Source organism: Oncorhynchus kisutch, linkage group LG28 (assembly GCF_002021735.2).
Source record: "Oncorhynchus kisutch isolate 150728-3 linkage group LG28, Okis_V2, whole genome shotgun sequence".
In the NCBI taxonomy this organism is placed as follows: domain Eukaryota; kingdom Metazoa; phylum Chordata; class Actinopteri; order Salmoniformes; family Salmonidae; genus Oncorhynchus; species Oncorhynchus kisutch.
Genome location: NC_034201.2, coordinates 40437300 through 40451738, shown reverse-complemented (window position 1 = coordinate 40451738; position 14439 = coordinate 40437300).

The window sequence follows — 14439 nt, the reverse complement described above, 5'->3', positions numbered from 1 at the left end:
AAACTAGAGTGGTGGTGGGAGTGACGGCAAACTTTGATGAGAAGGCCTCTCTCCCTCTTGTTGCAAGGAGTGCAGTGGGGAGCTCAGGCTTGTTCTTTCTAACTGTGCCAACCATAGTGATCTTCCTCTTTTTATTTCTTATTTCTTTTTTATTTCACCTTTATTTAACCAGGTAGGCAAGTTGAGAACAAGTTCTCTTTTACAATTGCGACCTGGCCAAGATAAAGCAAAGCAGTTTGACAGTTTCAACAACACAGAGTTACACATGGAGTAAAACAAACATACAGTCAATAATACAGTATAAACAAGTCTATATACAATGTGAGCAAATGAGGTGAGAAGGGAGGTAAAGGCAAAAAAGGCCATGGTGGCAAAGTAAATACAATATAGCAAGTAAAACACTGGAATGGTAGTTTTGCTTTTGAAGAATGTGAAGGTAGAAATAAAAATAATGGCGTGCAAAGGAGCAAAATTAATTAATTAATTAAATACAGTAGGGAAAGAGGTAGTTGTTTGGGCTAAATTATAGGTGGGCTATGTACAGGTGCAGTAATCTGTGAGCTGCTCTGACAGTTGGTGCTTAAAGCTAGTGAGGGAGATAAGTGTTTCCAGTTTCAGAGATTTTTGTAGTTCGTTCCTGTCTATGGCAGCAGAGAACTGGAAGGAGAGGCGGCCAAAGAAAGAATTGGTTTTGGGGTTGACTAGAGAGATATACCTGCTGGAGGTGGGAGATGCTATGGTGACCAGCGATCTGAGATAAGGGGGGACTTTACCTAGCGACGAGTATGAAGCGAGGGCCAGCCAACGAGAGCGTACAGGTCGCAATGGTGGGTAGTATATGGGGCTTTGGTGACAAAACGGATTGCACTGTGATAGACTGCATCCAATTTGTTGAGTAGGGTATTGGAGGCTATGTAAATGACATCGCCAAAGTCGAGGATTGGTAGGATGGTCAGTTTTACAAGGGTATGTTTGGCAGCATGAGTGAAGGATGCTTTGTTGCGAAATAGGAAGCCAATTCTAGATTTAACTTTGGATTGGAGATGTTTGATATGGGTCTGACCAGACACCTAAGTATTTGTAGTTGTCCACGTATTCTAAGTCAGAGCCGTCCAGAGTAGTGATGTTGGACAGGCGGGCAGGTGCAGGTAGCGATCGGTTGAAGAGCATGCATTTAGTTTTACTTGTATTTAAGAGCAATTGGAGGCCACGGAAGGAGAGTTGCTGGCTGAGTGCATAAGAGGTGAAGAAATTGTCACACGTGACATTGTGCCTCCTCAGTCCATTTGTCCCATTGTAATTGGATATTGTAATTGGATATTGTAATTGGATATTGTAATTGGATATTGTAATTGGATATTGTAATTGGATATTGTAATTGGATATCCCAAAATTGGGGAGAAAAATAAAACAACAACAAAAATATATATACCATACCAGTCAAAAGTTTGGACACACCTACTCATTCCAGAGTTTTTCTTTATTTTTGCTATTTTCTACATTGTAGAATAATAGTGAAGACATTTTGAAATAACACATATGGAATCATGTAGTAAACAAAAAAGAGTTATATTATATATATTTTATATTTGAGATTCTTCAAAGTAGCCACCCTTTGCCTTGGTGACAGCTTCGCACACTCTTGGCATTCTCTCAACCCGCGTCACCTGGAATACTTTTCCAACAGTTTTGAAGGAGTTCCCACATATGCTGAGCACTTTTTGACTGCTTTTCCTTCACTCTGTGGTCCAACTCATCCCAAGCCATCTCAATTGGATTGATGTCGGGTGATTGTGGAGGCTAGGTCATCTGATGCAGCACTCAATCACTCTCCTACTTGGTCAAATAGCTCTTACACAGCCTGGAGGTGTGTTGGGTCACTGACCTGTTGAAAAACAAATGATAGTTCACTTTAATATTTTGCTCAATAAAAAATGAAAATAAGTTGAAAGAAATGGTGTGTGTTTGAATTCAAATGAACAGCTTAGTATGAGTTAAAATACATGTCATTCTAGCTCCATCCTGGTATCACAGTGGACTAATTCATTAGAGAACAGAAGATCATAGGTTTGAAACTTACTGACACTGTGACACAATAAAAAATACATGTGTGTCCATGATTAATACCTAAGCAGATTAATTTCCATCTGTCCGATCTGTGTTTGGAGGTCAAAACAGTTAAACCAAACTACGATAGAAGTGTTATTAAAAGGCTTATTGAAACATAACCTATCATTTCTGTTCTCAAAACATTAATAAAACCTCCCTGTAACCTAAAAATGTGAGTTCCTAGAACAGGCAAAATTTTACCGGTCAGGAAACCTATGGCTTCATTCCCAGAATCAGTGGGAAACCAAAAACATAGGTTCCCACAATGCCCAAGGAACCAAATGTGCTAGCTGGGTTAGCACTTTACGGATCATACCTCCTTCACACAAACTAATTCGCAAATGTATTGGCTCTGGAAAAGGGAGCGCTGATTCCGTGAGCCGAGCAGCGGATAAGCATGCCCTCTACACCTCCCTGCCCTATTTATTAGACTGGTGCACAGTGAAACTGTAAAAGGCAACATGACCCCTGACCTCTCAGAAAGAGAGATGGAGAGAGGGAGAGGGTGAGAGAGATATGGAGAGAACGGGAGGGAGAGAGAGATATGGAGAGAACGAGAGGGAGAGAGAGATATGGAGAGAACGAGAGGCAGAGAGAGATATGGAGAGAGGGAGAGGGAGAGAGAGATATGGAGAGAACGAGAGGGAGAGAGAGAAAAAGGAGTGAATAGAGAGAAAGGTGTGAGAGAGAAAAGAGGCAGAGAGAGGGGAGAGACAAAGAAAGAGAGAGAGAGAGAGGCAGGAAGAAAGAGAGAGAGAGGCAGAAAGAGAGAGAAGGGTAGAGAGAGAAAAGGAACATAAGGAAATAATGACCCTAACCCAGGAGCAGGCCGTGTATTTTATGGTCGCCCAACAAAGTCAGCATGTCTGGCTCTGGAGGGGGCATGTAACATACATACATTATTTATTTATTCCTTGAATTACTTATTTTTCATGTTTCAATGTTTTTTAAATGGGGATAAAAGCATTTTAAGTACTAACTTTTTTTGTTTCGTCATTATTATGATTTTTCTGAAGCAAACATGGGTGTTTGATGTGGCTTTTCTGCATATGGTTGATATTTGGCTTTTACTGTAATGAGTATGTTGTGCTTGTGGCCCACTTATGTACGGGGAGAATAGCTCAGTCAAAGCTGAGGGTTGTGAAAGTGACTTTGCAGTTTGCTACAATGAATATAAAGATCTGAACTGCAACACTATCAACTAAATGAAGTTATTCAAGAGTTACTGCATGGAGATTGAGGATAGTACTGGGAAGGGGATGCCTGGGTGTACTGGGAATGCCTGTCTGTACACATCAGAGATTTACAGCTCATCTTGGATAGCTAGTAATGACAGTGCAGAGCAACTTGAAGACATAAACGTTGTAAACACATGCAGACATTAGGTTTACATCCATGGAGACCACATCACCCCAGGGTGATTCACCCAAATTCAGCTCCTTCCTCGAGCAGAGTAGCAGCGGTCCCTTTGGTTTTACAGCTTCATAATCTGCATCCACCCGTCTCTTCTAGAGGGTTCCAGAGGCCCCCACCCATCTCTTCTAGAGGGTTCCAGAGGCCCCCACCCGTCTCTTCTAGAGGGTTCCAGAGGCCCCCACCCAGCTCTTCTAGAGGGTTCCAGAGGCCCCAACCCATCTCTTCTAGAGGGTTCCAAAGCCCCCCACCCATCTCTTCTAGAGGGTTCCAGAGGCTCCCACCCATCTCTTCTAGAGGGTTCCAGAGGCCCCCACCCATCTCTCCTAGAGGCTTTCAGAGGCCCCATCCATCTCTTCTAGAGGGTTCCAGAGGCCCCCACCCATCTTTTCTAGAGGGTTCCAGAGGCCCCCACCCGTCTCTTCTAGAGGGTTCCAGAGGCCCCCACCCATCTCTTCTAGAGGGTTCCAGAGGCCCCCACCCATCTTTTCTAGAGGGTTCCAGAGGCCCCCACCCGTCTCTTCTAGAGGGTTCCAGAGGCCCCCACCCATCTAGCCTAGAGGGACCATCTCTCTGATGTGAGGAGGAGGGCTTGGTGATGGTAGGGAGGAGGAAGGGAGCATTGTCCTGGGGGAGGAGGAGAAGGAGCGGGTGAGAGCACTGTCCTAGAGAAGGAGGGGTAGGAGGGGTAGGAGGAGGAGGGAGCACTGTCCTGGAGGAGGAGGAGGAGGAGTAGGAGGAAGAGGAGAACTTGGCAGTGGAAGGTAGCAGCGAGACACCAGGGAGGGAACATTGTCCTGGAGGAGCTGGCACGGTCGATGATGAGTCTAAGAAGCTTGTTTTTAAATCAGCGGTATGGTCGAGGAGGGACAATTCCTCAGTGACATGTTGTATCATATCCTAAGTGCAACATCCTCTCTGCAGAATAAATAAAAGAGCCGCCTGTGATCAGGGGGAGATATATGATCCCCTCTCTTGGCTGAAGTGAGCCTCTGGTGACGTGTGTCGGCTCCCAGCAAGCTTCGCTCGCTTCGTGGAGAAGGGCAGATAAATTCCCTGTTTGTTTTGTTTAACGTGACAGCAGGAAGGAGAGCAGATTAACAAGCACCGGGCCCTAGGCACCCAGGCACATGTTGATTGCACAACCAGGCAACTACTCTGACACACACACACACACATGCATGTACAGTACGCACACACACACGCACACAAACACACACACACTTCTACACCTATTAATTTCACATCCGTATCAACACAACATCAACATAAGGAAACCCTCCAATCACCCACAGTAGCACACACATTTATTAGTCTCAAGCATGTCGCTGGTACACCATAGCGAAGCTGGTATAATAGCTATACCTACATTTTAGAAGACAACATCTCCATCTACGATCATACGGGTAACTAATTGGAGTCAGACTCAGAACTGGAATGGGGAGGGCTGTAGGGCAGAGGGTTGCAGGGCTGCAGCGTACAGCCACAGTCAAACATCTTCTCCAGGTGGAGTGTCTGCTATTATATTAGGCTGTTCCCGGACAAGATTTGTCCTGTGCTGAAATATTGTTCCTGTGATTTACTGACCCACAGGCCCCATGTGGAGATGTGCTGGAGCTTGGGAGGTGGATAGGTGAAGAGAGAGGGAGAGAGAGAGATAGCAAGAGATAGATAGAGAGAGGTGGAAAGAGGTGTAGAGGGAGGGAGAGAGAGAGGTGGAGAGAGTGAGAGAGAGAGAGAGAGAGAGAGAGAGAGATAGCAAGAGATAGATAGAGAGAGGTGGAGAGAGGGAGAGAGAGGTGGGGTGGAGAGAGAAAGAGAGGTGGAGAGAGTGAGAGAGAGAGAGAGAGAGAGAGAGAGAGGTGGAGAGAGGGAGAGAGAGGTGGGGTGGAGAGAGAAAGAGAGGTGGAGAGCGAGGCAGTGAAAGGGGTGAAGAGAGGGAGAGAGAGGTATAGAGAGATGGTGAGAGAGGGAGAGAGAGAGGTGGAGAGAGAGGGAGAGAGAGAGAGGTGGAGAGAGAGAGGGTGGAGAGAGAGAGAGAGAGAGAGAGAGAGAGGGGTGGAGAGAGAAAGAGAGGTGGAGAGTGAGGCAGTGAAAGGGGTGAAGAGAGGGAGAGAGAGGTATAGAGAGATGGTGAGAGAGGGAGAGAGAGAGGTGGAGAGAGAGGGAGAGAGAAAGAGGTGGAGAGAGAGAGGGTGGAGAGAGAGAGAGAGGTGGAGAGCGAGGGAGAGAGAGAGAGGTGGAGAGAGAGAGGGTGGAGAGAGAGAGAGAGAGAGAGAGAGAGGGGTGGAGAGAGAAAGAGAGGTGGAGAGCGAGGCAGTGAAAGGGGTGAAGAGAGGGAGAGAGGTATAGAGAGATGGTGAGAGAGGGAGAGAGAGAGGTGGAGAGAGAGGTATAGAGAGAGGGTGAGAGAGGGAGAGAGAGAGGTGGAGAGAGAGGGAGAGAGAGAGGTGGAGAGAGAGGGAGAGAGAGAGGTGGAGAGCGAGAGGTGGAGAGCGAGGCAGTGAAAGGGGTGAAGAGAGGGAGAGAGAGGTATAGAGAGAGGGTGAGAGAGGGAGAGAGAGAGGTGGAGAGAGAGGGAGAAAGAGAGAGAGGGTGGAGAGAGAGAGAGAGAGAGAGAGAGAGAGAGAGAGAGAGAGAGAGAGAGAGAGAGGTGGAGAGAGAAAGAGAGGTGGAGAGCGAGAGGTGGAGAGCGAGGCAGTGAAAGGGGTGAAGAGAGGGAGAGAGAGGTATAGAGAGAGGGTGAGAGAGGGAGAGAGAGAGGTGGAGAGAGAGGGAGAGAGAGAGAGAGGGTGGAGAGAGAGAGAGAGAGAGAGAGAGAGAGAGGGGTGGAGAGAGAAAGAGAGGTGGAGAGCGAGACAGTGAGAGGGGTGGAGAGAGGGAGAGAGAGACAGGGGTGTAGAGAGAGGCAGAGAGAGGGAGCGAGAGAGAGGCAGAGAGGGAGCGAGAGAGAGGCAGAGAGAGAGAGGCAGAGAGAGGGGTGGCGAGAGAGGGAGAGAGAGAGGTGTAGCGAGAGGGGCCCTTACTTATAGTACTATGAGCTGAGCATTCACATAATATTACACATGCCTATGGTGGTTCTGCCCTGATCTATCATGCATCTTATTTTGCAAGAGACTTTGAAAGATAGTACAGTTAGAAAGTTCAATGAAAATGTCAAGTACATATCATCCAGTAAAGCACATCACTTCAGTTCTACTACTGGGTTTGCCAACTACTCATCCTTCATCCTTTTCAGTGTATTGGTTGTAGACAAATACCTTTGATGCAATACAACAATACCAGTCATATGTGATGCAGGGACAGTTAACAGTGTAACCTGGGTTTTGTCATGTGTTGATTGGATATTAAATACACAGCATGGGGAGGTTGAGGGCTTGTGTATGGTTATGATGACCAGCCAAGCAGAAAGGACCCCCCACCTTACCCATTAACACGCTGTGACCTCTCACCTCTGACCCCTGACCTGCCAGAATGGATTTTTAATGGAGGCCAGACGCTAGCGCCAAGTGGGCAGGAGTTGTGGGGGCGCTTGGCTCGGCTCGACTTAGCGGGCAATTCACCGCTGTCTTGGGACTCTGTGTTCACCTACTCTTTTTCCCTCAGGAGCAAGCAGAGTGAGGGGGAGAGAGAGAGAGACAAATACTCAGAAGAGGAAGTTTACACAGCTGACTGGAGTGCTGAAGGAATATGGCTATTTATAAAGCTAGTGATCCCTTGCTAAAATTAATAAATACACACAATTGAAGGCATCCTGTTATTTTGCGGTGAGGACTGAGGAAGTTATTTTGTGGTACACTGATCATTTTGGGTAGAACACCAGGCTATAAATACTGTCAGCGCTGCTCCCTCACTCCAAGTGGAAAACTGTTGTGGAAGAAAAAAAAGTGGGTTGTGAAAAATAAAACGTTTACAACTGTAAAGTCCTCCGATCTCCAGATTCACTGTCACAACTTTTCTCTGTAAGACGACACCTTGGCATTGAGAAGAAACGTGGTTCAGGCCTGTCAGGAATATATTTCAAGGGCATGTTAATATTCCAGATGCTACTGAATGGTGAATCGCTCAGCGGATGTCTATCACATCAGCAGCATATCTCCAGCCTGCCACCAGATCCCTGTGGTGGGTCAGTCAGCCAGTCTCTCTCTGTTTGTTTAGCCTAGGCCCTGGTGGATAGGTTTTTAAATGGAGCACTAGTTCGTAATGCTCCAGTCCAGTAGAGGGTCCATCCCTCCCTACTCCTCAGCAGCACTTGGCCAGTTAGCCTCCCCACTGGCAGTCTGTCTCCAGTCTACTCACTGTGGGACCCAGACACACTCCCAGAGTTCACGGGCTCCAGGAGTAAACTTAGGGCAGCATGCCCCACTGAAAGCACTGAGGAGAGGAGAGGAGAGGAGAGGAGAGGAGAGGAGAGGAGAGGAGAGGAGAGGAGAGGAGAGGAGAGGAGAGGAGAGGAGAGGAGAGATTAGCTCTGACCATGGTTTGGAAATGTCAACGACAAGAAACGTGTAATGACTAGGCTATTGGGCTAGGGGTCTTTCCTGATTACGTGACTGACCGTCACAGGAAAAACTCCAGCGGCCTGGCTTATACCCTATAACTAGGACCCCAGAGTTGTTCCTGGTCAGGTCACACATGGTCAGGAAAAAACTCCTGGCCCTCCAATGACAGCCCAGGATTCCATCACGGATATGAGTCTCAGGTCATCTAAGGTTGTAGAAAAAGCCATACCTTCAGATTTAGTATTTCCCTATGCACCCCTAGTTTGTCCCTTTAGTTAGAATGTCCGACAGCTCATCATTCAATCACCGCTAACTTTTAATCCAATCAGAGACAATCTATTTAGCCTGCTTGTTGTAAATCCCGCCTCCAGCCTGTGAGTTTCGGTGAAGACAGAGAACAGACAGTTTGTGTTTATCCACAGAAGTAATAAGAAGACAAGTTGTAGCATGTTTAACTGTATTTGTGTGTGCATCTAAAAGTAAGTAAGAATATGTCATGTTTGTCATACTGTATGTATGCTGTCAGGGGGTGATGAAGTAATCTGGTTTATTATAAAGTTGTAATTTGTAATTGCTTATGCATCGTCATTGCTAGCAACTACGTTAGCTACGTAGCCAGGCTAACTGTTTTCTATGTGTCATGCACACAGTGCATTGCAGTTATGTTTATGCTTTAGATAAAATATTTAGGTCCCTTTATTATCGTGGTCATAAAATGCAGAGTTTGTTTACATTGTACAGCCTGCTGGTAACTGCAGCAGCTTAGTAGAGATAGCAGGTTTAAGTTATGTTAGTGAGCGCTCTCGCTCTGTCCCACCATTTTCATGGTCATTTATTTCACCTTCCAGTTGTCACCTGTCCTTGCGGGCCACTTTATAATTGACCGTCTATGTTAGCATACTAGAGCTGTATTCTATGTTAGCATACTAGAGCTGTATTCTATGTTAGCATACTAGAGCTGTATTCTATGTTAACATACTAGGGCTGTACTGTGTAGCGGTGTATGGACTGCAGCTGTATTCTATGTTAGCATACTAGAGCTGTATTCTATGTTAGCATACTAGAGCTGTATTCTATGTTAGCATACTAGAGCTGTATTCTATGTTAGCATACTAGAGCTGTATTCTATGTTAGCATACTAGGGCGGTACTGTGTAGCTGTGTATGGACTGCAGCTGTATTCTATGTTAGCATACTAGAGCTGTATTCTATGTTAGCATACTAGAGCTGTATTCTATGTTAGCATACTAGGGCGGTACTGTGTAGCTGTGTATGGACTGCAGCTGTATTCTATGTTAGCATACTAGAGCTGTATTCTATGTTAGCATACTAGGGCGGTACTGTGTAGCTGTTTATGGACTGCAGCTGTATTCTATGTTAGCATACTAGAGCTGTATTCTATGTTAGCATACTAGAGCTGTATTCTATGTTAGCATACTAGGGCGGTACTGTGTAGCTGTGTATGGACTGCAGCTGTATTCTATGTTAGCATACTAGAGCTGTATTCTATGTTAGCATACTAGAGCTGTATTCTATGTTAGCATACTAGGGCGGTACTGTGTAGCTGTGTATGGACTGCAGCTGTATTCTATGTTAGCATACTAGAGCTGTATTCTATGTTAGCATACTAGGGCGGTACTGTGTAGCTGTGTATGGACTGCAGCTGTATTCTATGTTAGCATACTAGAGCTGTATTCTATGTTAGCATACTAGAGCTGTATTCTATGTTAGCATACTAGAGCTGTATTCTATGTTAGCATACTAGGGCGGTACTGTGTAGCTGTGTATAGACTGCAGCTGTATTCTATGTTAGCATACTAGAGCTGTATTCTATGTTAGCATACTAGAGCTGTATTCTATGTTAGCATACTAGGGCGGTACTGTGTAGCTGTGTATAGACTGCAGCTGTATTATATGTTAGCATACTAGAGTGGTGCATCGGTCACTACAGTGCAGCGGTCACTACAGCACAGCAGTCACTACAGCACAGCGGTCACTACAGCACAGCGGTCACTACAGCACAGCGGTCACTACAGCACAGCGGTCACTACGGTGTCACTACAGCTTCGGGTTCAATCCCAGGCTGTGTCACGAGTCGGTGCACAATTGGCCCAGTGTCGTCCGGGTTAGAGGAGGGTTTGGCCGGCCGGGATTTCCTTGTCTCATCGTGCTCTAGTGAGACCAGGCGCCTGCAAGCTGACTTCGGTCGTCAGTTGGACTGTGTTTCCACTGACACATTGGTGCGTGCGGTAGGCTTCCGGGTAAAGAGAGCAGTGTGTCAAGAAGCCTGAGTCCATAGGGGAGTCCATAGGGGAGTTGCAGCGATGAGACAAGACTGTGACAATTGGATACCACAAGAAAAAAAATAAAAAGAGTACCAGTGTTTGGTTGATGGTGGTGAGTTGGCAAGCCAGTTAAGACACCATCCATACTGCTCTACCCTGCAGCCTAATAGTGATTCAATATCCAACCAAACAACCTAGCTTAGCTATCAGACACAGGTTTAACCCTGCCCTATTTTAAGGCCATTATCATTAACATACATTACACTGTTGAGCTCCATCTAATGAACCCATCTCTCCTACAGTCCCCGTAAAGCTTGATGTTCAAGCTGGGTGGCAACCATCATCTGCCACAGTGAGGCAGACAGACTACCAGCAGTTGCTTAAAGAGGTCCACCCAGCTTGAACATTAGCAACCTTTCCCACCTCTCCCGTCAACGTCCTTCCCGCTGGCGGCCTAGCCTAGGCAGCAGCGGGTAGCCTAGCTGCCGTGACCCTGGCCTGTTGCCGTAGGATATGAGCTGGAGCCAGCCAGACTTGATTATGGCCTCTGAGCGGCAGGAAGTGCCGTGAGGGATTCCTGTTGGACCTGTCTCGTAGTTCCTTTTACTGCCACTTTTTTTTATTTACTTGTCATTCAGAGGAAAACAAACAATGGTTGAGCTTGTTACCATCCTCAAACCCACCACCTTTCAACCCGCCTCCTCTTCCCTCCCTCCCCCATCCTCTGTAGAGGATGATAGTGAAAACGCAGGTTGGGTCAAAGGGAGATGCTGATATCATTCCTTTCAATCAGCGGGGCTTGTCCTGGGAGTTATCCCCGGGCATCGGAGCTCTCTGTTTATTCCTCTCATAGGTTTAACTCATTGGAGGACATCTTGATTAGCCAAGAGGTCTGTTTTTCAATCAAGATGTAAGATGGGAAAGAGAAAAGGTTAACCACAGAAATCATGTTGTATACACTTCTGTAATGTCTGTTAAGGCCCGAAAATAAAACTTGACTGATCAAAGTCACATTAAGCTGTTGACTAAAGGTTGAATTAGAGCTCACATCTACCTAGTTTGAAGCTGCTGTAACAACAAGAATCATTTAAATCAATGACACAGTGGCTTACTTTATTTCCTCTCAGAATACAGATGTTGATTTGGACATGAAAAGCACTGTTTGTGTTTTGCTCTGGGAAGGACACATGTATAATGTAGGTGGCAAATGACTCGGTCCAAGAGGCTTTACAGAGAGCATATCTCCAGTGTTCACGTGGCATCCGCCGCTATCCCAGGGTGCTTCACTCTAGGGAAATGTTTATGTGACCGGGCTGCACTCATGTGACAGATAAAGACTGGCAGAGTAAACAGGACTGGCGATACTGTGCTGATAGAGTGTTCCCATGCTTCCGCTACCTTCTATTTACCATCTGATGAAGTGGCCAATAAGCCATGTCGAGCTGTGTGCTGTGTGGGGGTTGCATGTGTGCTCGTGTGCACGTGTGCATGTGTGTGTGTGTGTGTGTGCGTCCATGCCTTTAAATGTGTATATGTGTGTCTGTATGCCTATGTGTGTGTGTCTGTGCGTGGGTCTGTATTTTTGTGCAGTGTGGTGCACACTGGCCAATTGGAGCAAATAGCCTGCTGCAGATGGGTCCCATTTCCACCTGGAGTGCAAATATTGTGAGATGGACATCAAAGTTAGAGGCAGGGTCAGACGGTGGTGCTCGTAAGGCTTCTCCCCTCTTCTCTTCTCTTCTCTTCTCCTCTCCTCTCTTCTCCCCTCCTCTCTTCTCTCCTCCTCTCTTCTCCTGTCTTCTCCCTCTCCTCTCTTCTCCTCTCCTTTCCTCAGGTTGAGCACGTGGCCCAGGGAGACAGACGTGGATCCCCGTCCCACAAGGTAATCAGTCGTAATGAAAGCACAACCAAGCTGAGCCCAGAACATCTATTCTCATGTACAAAGAAAAGAGTTGAACTGTGGGAAAATATCCGGTAGGACCTCTGTCCTCCAACCACACACACTTTAATAATCACTGGAGAGCTGCTGCTGCCGAGGCACGTGGAGGGCAGGAGACAGACAGTAGTCCCAAACACTCAAACTTATTAAAGCCTAATGTTAATTCATCCACAGTGTCTCTGGCTTTGGGCTTGGAGAGGTCTTGACTTGTATGACGCCTGAGGGATCTGAACATAGATAATTCCAGTATGCTCATACTTCAGATTTCTGATATTTTTCCCCATTGGCTACAGCAACATTAATGGAGACCGATCTGCATCCAAAATGGAACCCCATTTCCTATTTTGTGCACTACTTTTGACCAAGGTCCATAGGATAAGTATTTCACTATATAGAATGTAGGGTGCCATTCAGGATGCACTCTGATAGGAAGAGGACTTACACCACGATCCCAGCAGCCAGCGTCTCCATCATCGCAGCACTCGGTGTCGCCACATTCCATCCCCAGGCACCGGTGAATAAAGAGCCATGGCGTGAAGGAGGAGGGCTACCAGACAAAAGCTCTCACGCTTCACTGCCAGGGACACCCTGTCATGCTCTTGACCAAAGAACCATTGTGTTCTATCGGACCATGGGAATAAAGTCGATGTGCATAGGGACTTCTATGGGGGTTGTGATAAGCAGAGAGCACGTCTTCTACTTGTTTTTGTCAGTTCTGCAGCAGGAACATGGAATAATAGACTGTAGAATTACACATGATAAAAGCAGACCGACAGACTACTAGTAGATGGAAATGTAAAGCCTCAGGGGGAAAAGAGAAATTCCTCATGTTGTGAGAGGACTATGGGAGGCCTATCCATGGCCGTGGTAGGCTATATATGAGCATGCAGGGAGGGAGGGAGGCAGGCCCTGAGGCCCTGACCATGGCAGCAGCATCACAGAGTGGGGAAGAGTCACAGATCAGTGTAGGAAATTGGGAATGTGAGGCATGCCAGATTAGAGGAAATCTGTGCCCCTGTAGATGAACACAATCCTCTTCCCTGGGAAAACAACTTGCCCTGCTCCAGGGGAAAGGCTCTCTCCGGCCCCAGGAGACAGTGGAGACTGTGGCCACTTTAGTGTTTGTTTAGTGTTTGTTTGTTTGTTTATCCTTTATTTAACTAGGCAAGTCAGTTAAGAACAAATTCTTATTTACAATGACAGCCTAGGAACAGCGGGTTAACTGCCTTGTTCAGGGGCAGAACGACAGATTTTTACCTTGTCAGCTCGGGGAATCGATCCAGTGAGTGGGGTCATTACCAACACTCAACTACAGGCAAGTACAAGGAGAATAACAAAAAGTATCAATATACTTTAGGCTACATTCAGTATCTTGTTTGAAAGTTAAGAGTGTTAAAAGTTTGTTTATAAAAAATTACAATACTTTAGTTAATGCATCTCCATTAAACAAATCACTTATTTTTTTCTTATCTATTTTTTACATATCTATTTTTTTACTTAACACTTATTGTTCTTAAAACCTCATTGCTGGTTAAGGGCTTGTAAGTAAGTATTTCACTGTAAGGTTGTATTCGTCGCATGTGACAAATAAAGTTGGATTTGATTTTGACTTCACAGTCCTCCAAAGCTGAAGCTGCTGATTACAACACAGGTTATAGAGAGACAGACACACTGTGGCTGGAGTAGGGTTGGTGTGTGGGGTTTAAAGGCCTTGTTCTGTCCTGTCCAAAAAGGAGGGAGAAAACAAGAGTCTGCCCAACCCAGCCACCTGCCACATTCCCCGACAAGGACAGAGCCAGCGGAAGGACTATTATTCAGGAAGCCCGGGTGGCTCAGCAGAGCCTCTTAAACTCATTACCAGTGAGAGAGCCAGCACGCTTGACTTGAGCGTTTCAAAGCAGGAAGGAGCTAGCCGCCACCGTGCACATTTAGGAGGAAGTAGGGGGGCAGGAGGGGATGTGGGGGAGGGGCGGGGGGCGGACACGAAAGGATTAAAAACAAGCATTAAACTCGCCGGCAAGCTCCCACACCTGCCTCACCTCAGAGGTAGTGGGCGGGCGTTTTGGGTTTGGGCAGATTTCCTATGGCTTATGGAATGGGAAGAATCCCTTCTCTGAATGTGTAAGTGAGGGAGCAGAGACAAGATTAATCGGAAGAGAGGAAGAGATCGATTCTGCACAGAACTTGGTGGT